We start from the raw sequence: 18329 nt of genomic DNA, 5'->3' as shown, positions 1-18329 counted from the left end.
ACAAAGAGACCCTGAGAGCAAGAGGTGGCCACTAAGGGCAAAGGGAGCTGTTTGGAAAGCGAGCGTGCCAGGGACAAACTTCCTATTGCACAAGCTTGCCTCCGGCCAGGCCAGTCCTTGAGGACAAGGCTCTCTTTAATCACCGCATTTAGCCTGGCATAATCTTGCTTTGGAGAGAAACAGTAATTTCTTGATATGCATTTGGAGCAGAGGGTTTATTTTAATTGCATTTTTCTTTGTTTAATTTTTATTTTGTATCTGCATTTTGAGCACAGCCCTTAAAATAACAAATTAGCCCAACTATATCTTTGGGTAAAAAAAAAAATCTAGCTTTCAGAAAATTATTATAGCTATAGATTTTGAGGGGTTTTGTAATAGGGAAGAACAAATCTGATTCCATATTGGATCTGTTTCTTTTACTTTAACCTTTGTATTCTATTGCTTTTGCTACAAGTTAATCACTAAAGGGACATTGCTTATAAGCTTAAATTATACATAACGGCCCATCTCTGGGAACACTGCCTCCCAGATAATGGGCATTAAGATAAAATACCTTTGTTTAGATCACAGGAAACATCCTGACCAGGACCACCAGTGAATGACGGCAGGATGGAATTCACACATTTCCTTCAGAGGCGGACCCGAAACCAGGAAATGTTTGACTTTAATCCCTCCCCTTTTAGTATAAAAGAAGCATGAATTCTGACTCAGTCAAGATGGTTCTTTGAGACACTAGTCCACCATCTTCTCAGTCTGCGGGCTTTCTGAATGAAGTTGCTATTCCTTGCCCCAGCAACTTGGCCCTCAGTTTACTGGCCTGTTGTATGGCTAGCAGTATGAGCTTGGACTCAGTAATAGTTTCTCTTATTTTTTTCTTGTCTTCACAGTATTTTCAACGTTATGACTGTTTCATCTGTATTTTGCATTTACATCCTGTAAAGATTTTTCTTTAGAAAGAGTTTGGGGAATAAAAACTCCACAAATTTTTTTTAAAGAAAATAATCCCTAAAGGGTAATTACATGTTCCCTTTGGTGAGAGAAACATTTTTTAGTCCCATCAGCAGAGACTGCAAAGCATGTCAGTGCACAATGAATAATTGTTGATGATGATAAAGCCATAAGTAAGCAATATTAAGAAGGTGTGACTTCATTATCAATAGACAATTGCAATGGTGAACTTGTCGCCAAAAAAGAAAAAAATTATTCACTTAATGTATTTTAAAATGATAAAAGAACCATTGGTTTATAGAATAACTCTTCGCCCACTCAGATTAAATGAAGATTTAAGTGCAGCCAAGCACATGCACATGCACATGCACTTGAGAAAAGACAGGATCTTCTTTTAACTATCTTGTACTAAAAAGGACACTGAGGTCACCTAGAATCCACTGAGACTTTGTCTACTCAAAGCCCTGAATTGGTCAGTTTTGAGACAGTGCCTCACAAACCTATTCTGTAAGAATGACCTCAATTTTTAAATCTCAGCATGGCCTGTTTTGTAATTCTTTTACAGCTCGAAAAAGATTCCCCCAATTGCTCCCCAGGTACTGCTATATTGAAAACTTCTGGTTTCCCCTAGTTTCTAAGGTTAAACTAACAAATATTAAATTACATACAGTCTTACTTCTTCAAGGCACCAAATCTAGTTTCCCTCTAAAGAGTAACAGGATGGCACATCGAAAAGCAAATTGCAAACCAGGGGACTGACTGAACAGTGTAGTATGATATAAGATGAAATATGGAATGAGAAAGTAGAGGCAAGGAGAAAACATACCCTTGGTGAATGTATTTTGTTTGGAAACAGAAATTTAAAACATTTTATTTGATGAACTTCTGATCAAGATTGGCGGAGGGGGTTCACTCAGAAGCATTATCCCACCCACCTAAACCACCTCCCGCCCTCCACAGCAGCATAGACAGAATTTTTAATAAACTCTATTTAAATAAGACACCTCCATGCTCAAAAATGAAATGGGTTAAATGGGATATAAAATACTGTGTCTCTATGTATGCATGAAATAAGAAAAATGATAAAGTTAAATTTATATGTTTTGACTTGTAAAGACGTTTATGATAAAAGTAAAGTAATGTGTATACAGGACTTGATTTCACAGAAAACAACTAAACCCCCAAATCTCTCTCTCTTTTTTTCAGTCTGTGTGGTTGTGTTGGTGAAGTGAGCAAATCATACAGGTCTGATTCCACTATATAATTTGTGAAAAGATACATGTCAGTCTTTCAACATGTTTCCTTAGATAGGCAGCAAGGATGGAATAGAGAGATGAAATCAGCTTTTCTTTAGATAACTTTGAATTGTTACAACCAGCCTGCATCATTTTTATAATTTGAAAAATTCCAAATTAAGGAAACTGTGGAAAACTACCTGAGGCTGAGTTGTACATGGTTTCTAGATTTAATGGTAAATTTCATACTGGTTCAGTATTCATTTGTAAATTTTCTAAATTTTATCTACTTATAAAAGTAATCAGTATTTATTTTAGAAAGATTTAAAAATGCAGAAAATCACACACAAAATAAGAGAATAAATATCCTCAATAATTCCAATCCCTGAAGATAAACGTAATTAATATTTTAGTGTAATTATTTTTGGTCTTTTATTTCTGTGTTCTTGTGTTTGTGTATTTTTTTTAAGTCACATCCTGTGCATATCCCACTTTTTAAAAACCTAAAAAAAGTTGTTTTCCCAATAACCAAATATCCTTCTTTAGCAGTGGTTTAGTGGCTACCCTTTATGCTATAAGTGTCATTTAAGATTAGATTTGACTATAACAAAATAACAGTGATTTAAGCACAAAGGTAGGCAGATCACGGATGGTATGTTGGTTCTAAGAAGTCAAGGCTGGCTACTTAATTGTGCGGCCCAGTGCAAAATGAGAATGTGGGTCCTCTCGTTGAGAAAGTAGAAAGTTCTGAAATCATGTCCCACAGGGTTAACAGAAACTGGTGACTAACAGAAATTCTTGAGCTTGTCTTGCAGAACAGCAGGTAAGGGAACAGCTTGTTAAAAATCACTCTGCTTGTAACCTGCCTTCGCTGACCAAGCTGCGTTAATTATTTTTGACTCTTTAACCACCCCTATAGATAACATCTCGCTATTATAATGGGAGCTTACATTGTTTTTCCAGAACTTGAAGTCAGCTCTTGTCCAATTCAAGCCAGCTAAGATTGTTTGGGACCATCGACCCTAAAACTGGGCCTGTGCAGATAAATGACTCTTTGATGTCAGAGAACCAAAAACTCCTCCCTCGAATTGTGCTAAACACCTCCATTCTTAAGCATGAATCATGTAAAAAAGCATGTATCTCAGATGTGGCTGCCCAGAACAATGATTACCTCATCTATTCCCTACCTCCAGTCACCTTTCCTCATGCCTAAGATCACCCTGCTTCTTTATCCCATAAATATTCCAAGCCCCTCATCTACAGGGAGGCAGATTTAAGATTCAGATTTGCCATTTGTTCTCTTGTCTCCTGGCTTGGCTGCCTTGTGAACATACCCTTTCTCTGCTGCAAACCTCCGTGTCTATAAAGATTCTTTCCTTCTGTGATCTCTCTCTTGATTTGTCATGGTGTTTTTTAATTTTCTATTTAATGTCATTCTACATAACAAAAAGATAAAAATTTAAGTTCATCAGTATACATTTTACTCTTCATTTTATATTGAGCAATGCCAGTTTAGATGCAAATATAAGAACATTTGAATTGTATATGGAATCACTGAAATCACATAATTTGTATTTGTGCACGCATGTGCACCCTGTTACTGGAATATGTTGTGCAAAATGAAATCATCTGTTGTTATTTTATTTCTTGGTACATACACCTTCTACCAGCACTCTACCTTCATGTTACTGATGAGTAAGAAGGACTGAAACAGGAAGGAACTTTGGCTTACCTTCCCTTTTCTTTCTACGTCATCATTTGTGGGGTAAGTTGTTGACTGTTACAGAGGGGTAAGATAACATGAGTAAGAAATGGTGCAACAGGCTTCCTTGGCTGTCATGTTTCTAGAAATGCCATTGCCTTCTTTCCAAGTAGCAAGTTCTGGTGCAGATGAAAAGTGTGACCTCTCAGGGATGTCAGGGCCCTGGCTTAATCAGTTGGAGATGGAAGGTGCCTTCCTTGGACTCACTTTGAGTCTTGCTGAACTCCGGCTCATTGTGGGACCACAGGAATTCTGAGCTCATGGGGCTCATGCCAGTGGGGCAACAAGGAACAGCAACCAAGCATGTTGCATGTACCCCTCTTACACACATGCTCCGTCATTCTGTCAGACCTCACTTACAAAACACAAGTTCAAAGGCAAAATTATTAAGACTTTCATAATGACAACAGAAACATAAATCAAGCCCAGGGCCCTTCTGAGTGGAGGTCCTTGTGTGACTGCACAGCTTTCATGCCCATGAAGTTGTCATGCTCCACGAAGTCCACAAGACTTGGACTTTTTTTCTCTTTTTGCTTCTTCATCCTCCATGTGGTGCTTCCATCCTCAAGGTCACTTCATGATCCAAGTTGGCTGCTGGAGTTTAGCATCAGCAGAGAGGAGAAAGGGAGAAGTGCAATAGGACCAACTCTTCCAGGCTGAATCAGGGTTTTGAAAGAGCCTTTTCAGATGCCCAGCTGTGCTTCCATCGCACTAATCAGAACTTGGTCATGAGGCTGCATTTAACTCTCAGGTCGGCTGGAAATGTAGTCTTTTTGCTGGGTGCATTGCCGCCCTGAATACCCAGAATGCAATCAGGCTGTTACTAAGAAATGAAGGTTAATTGACATGGATGGGCAGTGGATTGTCTCTGCCACACCAACTTTAAGATTGTTTAATCAAACCTTAATTTTTACTTGTGAGGGATGTTTGTGATTTTTTGCTATTATCAACAGCATTTAAAGCTTTAAAATTGTATCTTATTCTAATTTTTAAAAAGCATATTCCCAAACAATTAGCACATTTCTTTGGAAGAATTTTTCCATTTATTAAATCAAACTAAACATTATGCAAATCATGTGACTTTTCTGATCCCCTGGTCCTGCCCAGTATTGCTAATTTACGTGTGACTAGATGACAAAAAGAAAAAATGATGTGAGCAGCTTCTGAGGGTTGCTGGTTTTGTGACAGTCACTCAGTTCTACCTGAATCAATCTACTGCCAATATCTGGATACATTGTATCATCTTGTATCAATTTTATCTGTTTCTAATATTGAATCTCAGGATGCCCTCTATAATCTTGTTTTAATGTTATTTCTGATATTGAGTATCTGAATGCATTGTGTCACCTTGAATTAATATCCTCTACTTGAAGCTTGCCAGAATACAAAACCTAAGTGAGAACTAGCCATTGCTCATTTTCCCATTAGTATTTGCATACCATATAATCAAGCTGTTCTTTAGTTGGGGGAAGCTAGTTCTCTGTTCAGCACAAGTAACTCATGACTAAAAGAACTTGAATGTTCTTAGCTCATTTTGTTTGCCACATTGTTGCCAAGCTTATCAAATTATTTCCATATGAAATGAAAAAAAGGCTTTACTGGCCTCCAAAACACTTTTATTTGAAGTAAATAACTATGAAAGAATTTACTTATTCTGTTTTTTTTAACCAACTCTTAAATGACACAAGAACTTGTAATTTATTAAACAGAACAATATCTGCACATTCTGATTCTAATGTGAAGTTTTTCTGAATGAATTTGGGTACAATTAGATTTCAGAAATGGAATGATTAAAATCTGAGTATTATGAGCAAACCATTATTTATAGAGTATAGTTCTACACACTCTAGCATTTTGTCCTTCACATATAAATATCTGGATACATTCACCATCTGAGTGTATAAAATTAAACTACCTGAACACCTTTAAAAAATTAGAGTAAAATGTAAAAATGTCTATAAAAAGAAATTCATTAGAGATTTCAAAATATCCGTAAGTGCTAAATAAGGTTTCCAGAAATCAGTGATTATGCTGAAACGTGTCACAAGGGGAACTGTTAACAAGTGTTACTTTGCCAATGGTAGGAAGATTGCCAACCTTTAATTGGCTTTAAAGTTGGTGTTCTATCAATGGTGTATTGTAAAAAGCAATAATGCCCACATTTATGATTTAAGCCTGAAATAGGGACTCTAGATTTGACTAAATGTGGCACTATGCACTAGTCCTTCTAATTAAAAATATTCAAATGCTGGCCTTTTAAATTTGATTCGGATGTTTGATATCATGTTTTTATTAACAGCCACAACAAAACAAAAGTTGTTTGTCTACAATGTACAATGTACAATGACCAGTCAATCTCCCTCTTGCTTTGCTCTGCATTAACTGCTTTGTTTAAATGGAAATACTGAGAATAGCTCTTTTGAGGGTGCTGGGAAGATGGAATTCTACTGAATGAAACAAAAATCTGTCATGGCATCATTCTTTGGATTCTGTAAGGGAAGGTGTCCTCATTAATTAATGCAAGTGGGATATCATATTATCTTTAATAAGCAGAGTGAACAATGCTCTGTCCATTGGCTTCTGGATTTCTAACTGTGAATTCCTAACTCCCTACTGTTCCTGGTCCTCCGGCAATGCAAGAGAACTTGTGAATAAAAATAGGAACGAACAAACACGGAGTAAACTTCCAGTCAAACCAGTGAGAAGGGGAATTCCAACAGAGAGATCACTTTCAATAATGCGTGAGGCTTCAGAGTGGGGAAGAAAATCCAGTAAGGATTTCTGAGGGAACACTCAGTATTTGGTGTTCAGTATTTAGCTGATTACCCTGGCAGTTTTGTCCTGCTGACTTGAGTGGCTTTGTGGATTAGGGAGAGTTCACAACTTTTCTGATTCTTGCAGGTTACCAGCCATGTGTTTTCCACTCTCCTCTTCCTCCTACTCACTGTGACATTGCAGACTCAGAATTTTAGCTCACTGGCCCTTAGAAACCGGCAAGGCACATGCAGTGACCATAGCTACAAAGCCCCTGTGGCAGACGCTGTTGGCTGCCTTCCCATGGTCATGCCTCCTCTCCGTTGTCTTCCTTGCTGGCAGGACTGCCTCCCACAGCAGAGGCAGAAAATGCCAAGTACTTGCATTCTCCACCTTTCTCGGGACCTCAGTTCTGGCCTGTGTTGTAAGGGGAAGTCTGCTGGGAATTTGCGGGAAAGAAGAGAAGAAAAAAGTTTCTCCCCACCTCCCACCCCCAGCCTTTCTGTTTTTTATGTGGTTGTGTGAAAATGTGATGCCTGGAGCCCAGGAGACCGTCTTGTGACGATGAGGATAAAGATCAAGAAACTGCAAAGAGGTCAGTTTAGAGCTTTCTGGACTTGTGTTGTGTGATAAAAATAAGTTATTTTTAAAGCCACTTTTAATTTTTATTATTTTTTTTACTTTCACCCCAAAACATCTCAACTAATAGTTACTCAAAATCACTATAGTTTGCCAACACAAAAGAGACTGACTTAGGTGATTCAACTTGCCTTTCAGACAGTTTATGGTATCTACTTGGTTATTTTTCAATCCAGTTTGTTTGATGCTATAGAAAAGCAGTCTTCAGTCAAGGGCATACATGCCATTTGTTGAGATTCAAGTAAAATCTAAGTAGAACAATGGACTCTGAAATAACTGCTTATCCTTCATGACAAAATCCACCCACCCCAACAGTAATGCAATTTTTGTCTTTGATACCTTTACAAACATTAAGCAGAATGCCTGTGGTCATAAAAATGTGTTTCTCAGTAAAGATAAATGTGTATTTTTTATCATTGTGGAATAGTCTGTGGAATGCAAAAGATAAAAAGTTGAGATTCATAGGTTTTAAGAGCCAAAAATAGGAGTAAGAATTCAAAAAGAAAAACAAAATTGACTTACACGTTTTTTTCATGAAACTCATTTTCATATAATCACAAAATATAAGAAATAAAAATATAAGTATTTAAACCTGGGTTTTGAGTTCATCTCAGGAACATTCTGAATCTATTCTCAGCTAGAAAAATTGGCAAAACGCCTACTATTTCTCACAAGCATCACAATGATTAGTTTAAGCAGAAGAATAAAATGTGGAAAGGATATTAAGTGTGTTTCGGAATTGATTTCAGAGTCAGATCTAACTCTCTTGAGGCCATCATTGAATTAATTCGGAGCTCAAATACAGAATCTTGACTAAATCACCTTGTTGTAGTCGCTTTCTTCACAGCCTATTCTTTAATGTGGAGAATATTATCAACAGTACGTAAGTCTCCCTTATGAGCTTGGAAAATTTGAATTAACCCCAAGCAATCTGTGATCTTGTATCAGTTAGGCTTCAACTCAGCTGTGGGTAACAGAGACTCGAGTCTAGTGGCTTAAACATATTCATTATTTATTATCTCTCACAAAACAAGGTACAGAATAAGGCACAAAGGGTACATACTTGCAACTAGAAGATATTCTGATATTTAATGCACAGCATAGTGACTATAGTCAACAATACTGTATTACATACTTCAAAATTGCTAAGAGCCTCGATGTTAAATGTTCTTACCACAAAAGATACGTTAATTATGTGATGGGATAGAGGTGCTAGCTAAAGCTATATTTATATGTTGCATATATATATTATATATAAATATATCAATCAATATCCTTGTACATCTTAAACTCACACAATGTTATGTCAATTATATATCAATTTTTAAAAAGGATCTAGACATGGCAGTTTAGGGCTGTTGTAATAACTTCACAAAGTTGTCAGGGACCAAGCACCACCATCTGCTGAAAAGTGATTTTAAAAGAGATCCAGGGCTGGTGTCTACTTAGAAGGGCTTCTCGGAACCAGCAGACTTCATGTTGAAAGCAAAGATTGATTGTTTCTCAGGGATCTAAGAATAACCTCCAGTGGCCGGCTCACTAACCAGGATGGTTAAGTGGGGAAAGAACAAACTCATACCTGAGGGGAGGGTATAGCTCAGTGATAGAGCACATGCTTAGCATGCACAGGGTCCTAGGTTCAATCCCCAGTACAGCCTCTAAAAATAAATAAACATTATTACCTCCCCCCTCCAAAAAACAAAAAAAGGACAAACTCGTAGCTGGGTAAAAATGTTCGTTGCCTATTCCAGCTATTTTTAGGACAGACAATGCCTTCACCCATAAGGAAGGGGCTGCTTAAATAAAGTGCTACATTGACTATATGGTTTATTTATATCACTTTTCAGTATTGTGCTGGTGACTTCCTGGAATGCTTATTGATGTGCATATTAATTGCACTTCTAAAAACTTCTTGCAGATTTTAAAACACAATTTATTAGCAAATACAGTCCACAAGCACAAACACTTAAAACTTCCCAGCTGCAAATTTATCAATTCATCATTCCCTGATACTTTTTCATCATACATTTCAGAAGTGCTTTCTCAGTGTTTGGTTGGAAAAACTTCAAGTTGCTGCTAAAATAAAATTATTGCTCATGAATGTGATCTTCCTATTATAAAATATAAAATTATATGTGTAATGATGACCCATTTACATAGGCAAACTAAAGTTTTATGCAGGAAACTGAGAAAGAAGTGGTATCTCCATTTATTATTTCTCTAGTGTTGAATAAGTACTTTGTGACTGTATGCAGGCTTTCTGAGAATTAAGTAATAATTAATTTTCCACTAAAGACGTTATATGGCTTTTGTGCATTTAGGTGTTTTGATCACTCAAAGCTTACTTCTTTATTTTTAGCTTTTGCATTCTAAACAGCTGAAATAGTTTTATGAATTATCTCATAAGTCTTCACAATACTCCCCTGAGCTATATTGGGAATCAGTTATAATCTTTGGGAAAAATAAGATTAATATAACATATATTTATATTTATTAATATAAGTATTTCAATATATGTTAAATATACACATACTCTGAGGATGCTAAATTCTTAACATTTTTACCTAAACACAGGTTAAGTAACAGAGCCAAGTAAATAAGTATATTTTATGCAGTTTTTGCCAGTAGTGTCTCACATGTAAAACTTCATGTTTATGAAGATCTAAAGACACTGATGATTAAATTTATGTTAAACATATATAAAAAACAGTACTATATTTTTCCCATGTATATAAATGATTGGAAATAATCTGAAAGAATACATGCTTAATAACCATGAATACCTTTGGGGAATTAGGGCTGGGATTGGGATCCTGGAGATGGTGTTCTCAAAGGACTTACACACTATCTATAGTAGATACATCATTTATTATTTTAATAATTTAAAATTTTTTAATATGAAAATGTTTAATGTAATTGATTTTCTTCTTTGCAAAAGAGAATTGTTAACAGTATTTGCCATGCCCATGATCTGGGCCTCTGTAATCCTATTTCAGTGCTTGTGATCCTGGCCATCCAGTACACAGTTTATGTAGACTTTTCTCACCACAAAGGAATGGGCATTATGGAGATTTGTTCTGCATGAGGCTCCTTGACACATAGATAGTGGCCAAGAAAGAATAACTTAACACATCTATACCTTAAGGCTCTGTTTGTAGTTTTCTTATGAATAATAATCTGGGTTTAAGAGTTGTTTATTCAGTGCCTGTTCCATGCCCCAAACCAGAGTAGACAAGGAACATACAAAGATGCATAAAGGTGATCTTGCCCTTAAGGAAAGGTGGAGAGAGTTGGCAGGCACAAATAAAAGAGTGAAAATACAAGGGGAGAAAAGTAAATGGAAGTCTGAGCCAAGTACACAGGGAACACAGAGGATGGGGTTACAAATGGTGCTGAGGATTAAGGTGAAGGAGGAATCAGGGAAGACTTGCAGTGATATTTAAATGGATTCTTGAAGCATGGGTAGGTGTGTGCTAGGCAAACAAGAAGAAAATGGCATAACAAGGCAGAAGAACTGTTAAGCTTCCATATCAGAGATCACTGGGGGAACCTGTTGATCATCCAAGGCTGGGCTTGTACATATTGAGCAAGGCAGAGTACAGCCATTATGGTGTCTCAAAAGGGAGGCATTAGGGAAGGTTATTTTTTTTTTAGTTGAAGTATAGTTGATTTACAGTGTTTTGTTAGTTTCAGGTGTACAGCAAAGTAATTCAGCTGTATTTTTTCAGATTATTTTTCATTATAAGTTATTACATGATTTTGAATATAGTTCCCTGTTGCTTATCTGTTTTATACATAGTAGTTTGTATCTCCTAATTTATCCCTTACCCTCTCCATTTCCCCTTTGGTGACCTGTAAATTTGTTTTCTATGTCTGTGAGTCTGTTTCTGTTTTGTTAATAGATTCATTTGTAGTATTTTTTAGATTCCACATGTAAGTGGTATTATATAATATTCATCTTTGTCTGACTTACTTCACTTAGTATGATATTCTCTAGGTCCATCTGTGTTGCTGCAAATGGTAATATTTCATTCTTTTTTATGGCTGAGTAGAATTTCATTGTACACACATACCATATTTTCTTAAACCAGTCATCTATTGATGGGAGCATGGGTTGTTTCCATGTACTGTAAACAGTGCTGCAATAAACATTAAGGTGTATGTATCTTTTTGAATTAGAGTTTTCATTTTTTCTGGATATATGCCCAGGAGTGGGATTGATGGATCATATGGTAGCTCTATTTTTAGTTTTTTAAGAAATCTCCATACTGTTCTCCATAGTGGTTGCACCAATTTACATTCCCACCAGCAGTGTAGGAGGGTTCCCTTATCTCCACACCTTCTCCAGCATTTATTGTTTGTGGACTTTTTAATGATGGCCATTCTGACTGGTGTGAGGTGATACCGCTTCAGTGATTTTGATTTGTAATTTTGATTTGCATTTCTCTAATCATTAATGATATTGAACATCTTTTCATGTGCCTGTCAGCCATCTGTTATGTCTTCTTTGGAGAGATGTCTAGGTTTTCTGTCCATTTTTTGATTGGGAAGGAATGTTACTTAGTTTGAGGTTGCAATTAATCATTAGATACGCTTAGATGGCAGTTAGTAAGTGTGATCTGGGCAGAAGTTGTTCAGAATTTGTAAATGAGATGAGCTGTTGGAAGAGCCAGTGTTCCTATCTATAGAACATATGAGTCAGCAAAGTTAGTTGTTAGTTTAGGGCCTGTGGTTCTACTTGGAAGATCTGAATCAGGAAGGGCTACGGTTCAGTCAGTTTGATCTTAGTGTGTATGGCACTTTATTGTTCAGTGCAGTTGATCTGTTTTGTGAGTCACGATGCATTTTCAAGTTGCATTTCTGTTTCATTTCTCACGATTCATTTGTGCAAATGTACAAGGACATGAAAGGCCATGGCCCGATTGTAAGTGTTGCATGAAAATAATTTCTGAGATTGGATGTCAGTCCCAGGGCAGAGCAGTGATAGATGTTTTCTTTTCTTCGTTGCCCTCCAGGTCCCTGGGAGTTTACTGGCAGCAGGACCAGCCATGGCTTCAGTGTGTCGCAGGAGGTGGGGGGAGGGGAGGGTTGGAAAAACTCTGTGAACCTTCTGATGTCAGAGAGCAAGAAGTGTGTCCAAAAAGGTTGTCAAAGTGGAGAAAGCCTGAGATGAGGATCTTGAACCATGTAAGAAAGAACAAAAACAAGGTTTAAGCTGAGCAAGTGGGATTCTTCATGATGTGTTTGCATATGATACCAGAAACCAAGAAGTTCACCGGAAATCCACATGCTGGATAGCAACTAGATGGTCCCTGAAGTCCCTTCCAAATCTGAAGCTTAAGGTACCAAAATGATAAAGGTAGAAAAGGGTCAGGAAAACATATGGACATAAGGAAAAGGAGGCAGTCATAAAATACATGAAATGTTGTTAAATGCAGCTTTGTATCCACTCAATCCAACAGCCACTTGGTGGGTGGTCATCTACCTTCTTGCAGGAGGGACTTCAGATAGCAATGAAGGGCAGCCTGGGGCATGGGGCTCCATCTCAAATATGAATGTGAAATGTAAACCCATTAATAGTCATTCAAATTATTTACCCTTAACCAACAGTCTTCCAAGAACAATAAATACAGGGAAACTCTGCTTAGTCATGTGATTGGAGTTGATAATAAAGGTGGACCATAATTAGGAAACCCATAGTACCAAGGTCCATAAATGTGCTATTTAGATTTCTACCTAAGGTAAGTAGGCCATTCATCAGAGTTCAGAGATAAACCAGTGACTGTTATGAACCACAAGGTTGAGAATCATTGGTTACTGACTATAGTCTACGTGATTGAAAGACTATGTAAAAGAAAGTCCTTTTTTATCTTTTGTTGTAAATTGTCCACTTCATTGTTTGGGTAAGGTAACTATGATACTATAAACATGCAATGATGCTGTCGGCCACCATTTATTGTGCCTGTAGTAGAATGGGCCAGCCTTTGCCTTGAGTGCTTGACATTCATTTTCTTATCTTCTTAATCTTCAAAGACTAGGGAGATAAATGAATTACCATTCCACAAAGAGTGAACTGAAGCTTGGAAAGATTAAGCACTTGTTGTTAGTCATTTAGTACTGAGCCAAGGTTTGAGCCTGGGCCTGTCTCACACCTGGATGGGGATCAAAAATGTGCTGTTTACCTGCTCAAACATGAGCTGTATGAGTTGGGGAAAGTGTGATGAGCGGCTGACCTTGATCAGATCCACCACCTGGATTTTGGAAATGAAGATGTCCTTCAGAGAAGAGACAGGTGGAAATATGCAGCTAGTCCTGGGATGTCATAAAGTGTCATGGTACTGAGGACTCATGGTCTAGATGCCAGGCTGGAACTTTAAGAAGCCAAGGTTCACCTGTGAGTGGATTGATGGGTTTGATATGGTTTCTTCATATTAATAGGGCAACCTGTTAGATACATTCTGGTATGAGGAAATAAACTTTACCTGTCTGTGAGGGTGGGAGGAATGTGAGAAAGAATGGGGAGAAGAAAACATAAATATAGAAGAAGGAGACAACAGTGGGTGGTTTTGAAACCAACCAGCATTGACTTCCTACCCTGAATAATGGTAAAAATAGCACACATTTTCTGAGTACTTCCATATGCAAGCATTTAAGTGAACACTTCACAGCTCTACCAAATAGGTGCTATATAAATGAGAAAAACTAAGGCTCGGACAGGTAAAGTCACTCTCATAAAGGTCTGTCTGACTCAAAAGCTAAGAAAGGATGCTATTTCTTAATCCATGTATGCCTCACCCATTGTTTGTGCAGGATGTCTTTCAAACCCTCCTCTAAGGAGGTCTGGAGACAAAGAAAGGTCTGGAGAGAAGGTCTGTGGATGATCTGAAGTAGAATTTCTCTGGACAGGGCTCTCAGAAAGAGGGGAGACACAACAGTTGAGAGCTGGGCACAGTTGAGCTGTTGTATGGTTGGAAACCTGTACTTTGTTGGCTTGACAATACGTACGGACTTTGTGTTTCCTTTGCTTATGTCCCTTTGTCTTCAGTCAGGTTCCTTTGGAAAATTCCAGCCTGCTTTGCTGTGCTGAGAGAAACAATGTTCTTTTGTTTGTGCTTGAGCCACCAAGCGATGAAAAACACTCTCTCTGTCAGGACTGGAGGAAAAGATGGAATGAGATGGAGGGCGGCGTGGGGGATGCCTGTGAATATCAAAGTGAGAGAAGCCTCAAAGACCCACTGCACACACACTGCATTTCTCCTCTATGTATGATGGCAAGGAGGGGAGCAGTGAAAGGGGGGCAAGTGCCTTTTTACTGACTTACGCTGTTGCCCTCTCTTGACTGTAGATAATCACCATGAAACAAACAGGCGTCCCATGGAACGTATATAGGGATTCTTCGTGGGTCTCTGTTGTTGACCTTTCCACTGTTTGTTCCTCTGATTTGGGATAAACTAGCCTGATGTATTTTAAAGTCTGTCAACTCCTTCTTCTCTCCCATATAACTCTACTTGATGCTGGGGTCCTTTTGCCCCACAGGCAGCCTTCTTGAGGGGGGTACCCACAAGGCAGCTCAAGCCTGCTTATCCTTTTTTTTTAATTGAAGTATAGTTGATTTACAATGTTGCATTAATTTCTGGTGTACAGCATAGTGATTCAGTTATACATACTTGTATATTCTTTTTTATATGGTTTTTCATTTTAGGTTATTACGAGCTATTGAATATAGTTCCCTGTGCTATACAGTACGACCTAGTTGTTTATCTGCCTATCTTTTTCATTGTACACTTAGCCAGAGAAAAATTCCACATCCTTGCCATGTCTGTTGGGAATCTGACTAATTAAAAAAACAACTGCAGTTTAATTGATGTTTTACCAGTTAAGCCTAAAACAGTGCCATCCCTGAGCACATCAGATGTGCTGCTTTGGCAAAGGAGCAGGCTGCTCCTTGACCCTCCTCCTTCCTTGACTTTCCTTCCCTCCTCCTTGTCCTCACTCTCCAGTTCCTCTCCCCTCTGCTCAAACATGCAGAGAGGGCAGCTCAGCAATTCTAGGGCATCATCATAACCTCAGCTGGAAGATGGCTCTCTTCTTCTCACAGGCACTTCCCCAATTTAGGACCCTCCCCTTGGTTCTCTTAGTGTCCTCGTCACTTGATTTGGGTAGAGGATAGGAAAGGAGGAAGCAAAGGAAAACACAGTGGAGAGAAGGAACTCATAATCCTGACATTTCTTTCAGACTTTCTGGTTTTTGTGTGCAAGCTGCTGGTGATGCGGTGATGGCTGGAAAAGCAAATCTAGCTTTGCTTCTAGCAAGTTCTGAGGGCACATATCTGAAGATTTTCTTCAGAATTGAAGGTGGAAAGTACAAGCACCTATTATCCTCAGTTTTAGCACCTTATGTTCGCTGTTTTGGGGTTTTCCCAGCAACCAGAAGCGACAGGAAAAATCTTATTAAATGTTCGATCATGTGTGTTAATGCAGCAACAGAGGTGCAGAAATGTGCTGATTACAATCATAGGGTCGATGTGGGACTAAAATGAAGTAGTGAAAGGGATGACGGCCCAGCCCATGGTGGCTACTAAATTAGCTCAGCAATCCCAAATTTGAAACCTGTATGGCCAATTATGTTCTAGAATTCAAAAGTTTTGGGGTTTTAAAATGGTAATTCTGTGTATTAACTAGCACCCCCAGGGGGTCTGGAGCAGAACCCTCTAACCAAATACATTAATATTTCTGCAGTAAAACATATAAATAGTCACAGTAACTGGTTCACAGATGGACTTTAACCTAATGTCTGTGCTGGTGATGATTTGCCACTAAATGAGTTCAGATTAGCCTAAGGTTTTGGCATTAAATGAATTTAGAACAAATTGTCAACTTTCAGAGTTCCTTAGATTTCAGTCTCCGACGAAAAGATTGTGGACTTGAATTAATAATACAAGGTCTTTGTCCTAGGAACTGAAAACCAGCAGACCAAGTCACTGGACTATACTATCTTCACTGCTGATTCCCAACAATGCAGCATTGATCTGACCCCATACAAAATAAACTGTGCTTCATTGGACCCATTCATGTTTTACCGAGCTAGTCTAAAATAGTGCCCTGTCTAAGGACATCAATTGTTCTGCCACTCTGGCAAAAGGACTTGGTGTCTAGCAGACAGGTCTCTTAGATGACTATAACAGTACAGAGATTTATTAAATGGTGCCCTGCTGGTTAACAAGCATTCATACAACTCTGAAACATGCCTAATTATACCCAGGGAGTGTCAGGCACAAGGCTGGGTTCACTGGGAATTTTATCCACCTCCAAGAGTATAGAGTACACCCATTAGTTATGAGTCCCTTTAAAATACTACATTCTGGCTACTGTCAGTTGTTTATACATGTCATGGACTTTGGCGAAGCTGCTTCTACTATTGAATGGCTGATTTTTTTTTTTAAGTTTTAAAAAAGGTAGAATAGAAATTATACATTTGATCGAGAGGCCTCAGATTTATTAAATTTATTGTTGAACTTGAGATATTTACTACCATTTAATTGACTTATTTAAAATAATACACCGTAGAAAGCTTCGTGTTCCGCTAAAAATATTTTTAGTATTAACTAATTAGAGCAGTAAGATATTTTTAGCACAATGTCAGAAGTGCCCTAGAGCTTTAGAACTGAAAGAGTATGTTCATAATGTCCACAGATTTGGCATGAGATAGAATTTTCAAGAAATACATAGAATGTGAAACACTCAATTTAGAACAGTAGTTATCCTTGTAGGGAATGGACTGTGATCTTTGAAGGGGTAATAGGAGCTTACACCTGTACTGATAAAATTGTATCCTTTAAACTGAATTAAGGGTAAATGGGTATTTATTATTCTTTATACTTTTTGAATGTCCAAAATATTTCATGAGAAATTAAATATACATACACAATTTGCATTACTTCATCTAGGCTAGGGCAAGAGAAGCACACAATATACTTCTGTGTCAAATAGCTGGATAATGCTGAACTATTTACTGTTCAGCCACCCTTTCACGCACTCGCTTCTTATATTCTTTGTTTCTTGATCATTGAATGCCCTCCACGCTCAGGATTTTTTGTAGGAATTAGTTGGTAGGTAAAGGGAGATGCCTGCAGACAAAGTGTCTATAAGAAATTATTCCATGTTGAATATGAAGTCTGACATTTTATTCTTAGAGGTTGAAAGCACCAGAAGAACTCCTGGCCTTCTTCAAGGCTGACTGCAATCACACTTCTGCCCCTCAGTCAACTCTTATATGTCTCCTCCTCCTCCTCCATCCTTTGTATAATGCAGAAGTCGGTCATTTGTCCTGCTCTCTGCATTTTTGGTTCTGTTCTTCCTTCCTCATGGAAACTATTGGGAATAAGGCATCATTATTACATGTGAGAGGCCCTTCCCAGAACCCCAGGGTTTTTTCTGTAAAAAGTGACATGCAAAAAAAATTAGAGTCTACTAACAAGTTCACCAACTAACAAGTCAGCCTTAACAAGATGTAGGAACCTAATCATGGGTCTGTTTGGTAGGCAGAAAAATCTCCTTGAAAGCAATTGCTAAACAAACATTATGAAAGTGCTTACTTAGCACAGTTTACACAAGCTTTAGTATATTTAACAGTTTCTCGTATTAAAATTTTGTACACCTTTTAGATTTCATCCCAATAATTATATAATATTCCATGAGTGTACTTCAGATAAGAAAGCTCTTTGGTATCATGTACATATGTGTTATGTATAATGCTTACAACAAGATTGCTCCTAGAATCTGAGAAAGATGTTTATTTTCCTGAAGTAAAATATGCTAAATTTGAAATCCTGAAATAAACTCATGATTTTCAAAATTTGTCATTTCATAGAGAGGACACCTATGTTCTGTTGGTGGTGTTCACTCTCTCCCTGTGGGGTGGTCCTTGGGGAATGGGTAGTTTTAAGGCCCACTGGCTCAGTAACTATCTCTGCTATTAACCCTCACCCCACC

At 37.9% G+C, this 18329-nt stretch overlaps 1 long non-coding RNA gene across 3 annotated transcripts in view; it reads left to right on the top strand.

Moving 5' to 3' along the window:
- LOC123613429 (uncharacterized) overlaps positions 1 to 18103 on the top strand; it is a 41196-nt gene extending 23093 nt beyond the window's left edge. The window contains exons 5-6 of one of the 3 annotated variants that reach the window (XR_012508144.1): positions 3854 to 7294; positions 12354 to 18103. This is a non-coding gene — a long non-coding RNA (uncharacterized LOC123613429). Of the gene's footprint in view, positions 1 to 563; positions 7295 to 12353 lie in introns of all 3 variants that reach the window. The other 2 variants (XR_012508143.1, XR_012508145.1) reach the window with 2 other exon arrangements.
- Positions 18104 to 18329: the final 226 nt, after the last annotated feature.

Source organism: Camelus bactrianus, chromosome 7 (assembly GCF_048773025.1).
Source record: "Camelus bactrianus isolate YW-2024 breed Bactrian camel chromosome 7, ASM4877302v1, whole genome shotgun sequence".
NCBI classification, from domain to species: domain Eukaryota; kingdom Metazoa; phylum Chordata; class Mammalia; order Artiodactyla; family Camelidae; genus Camelus; species Camelus bactrianus.
This window is presented reverse-complemented; position numbering and strand designations above follow the sequence as displayed.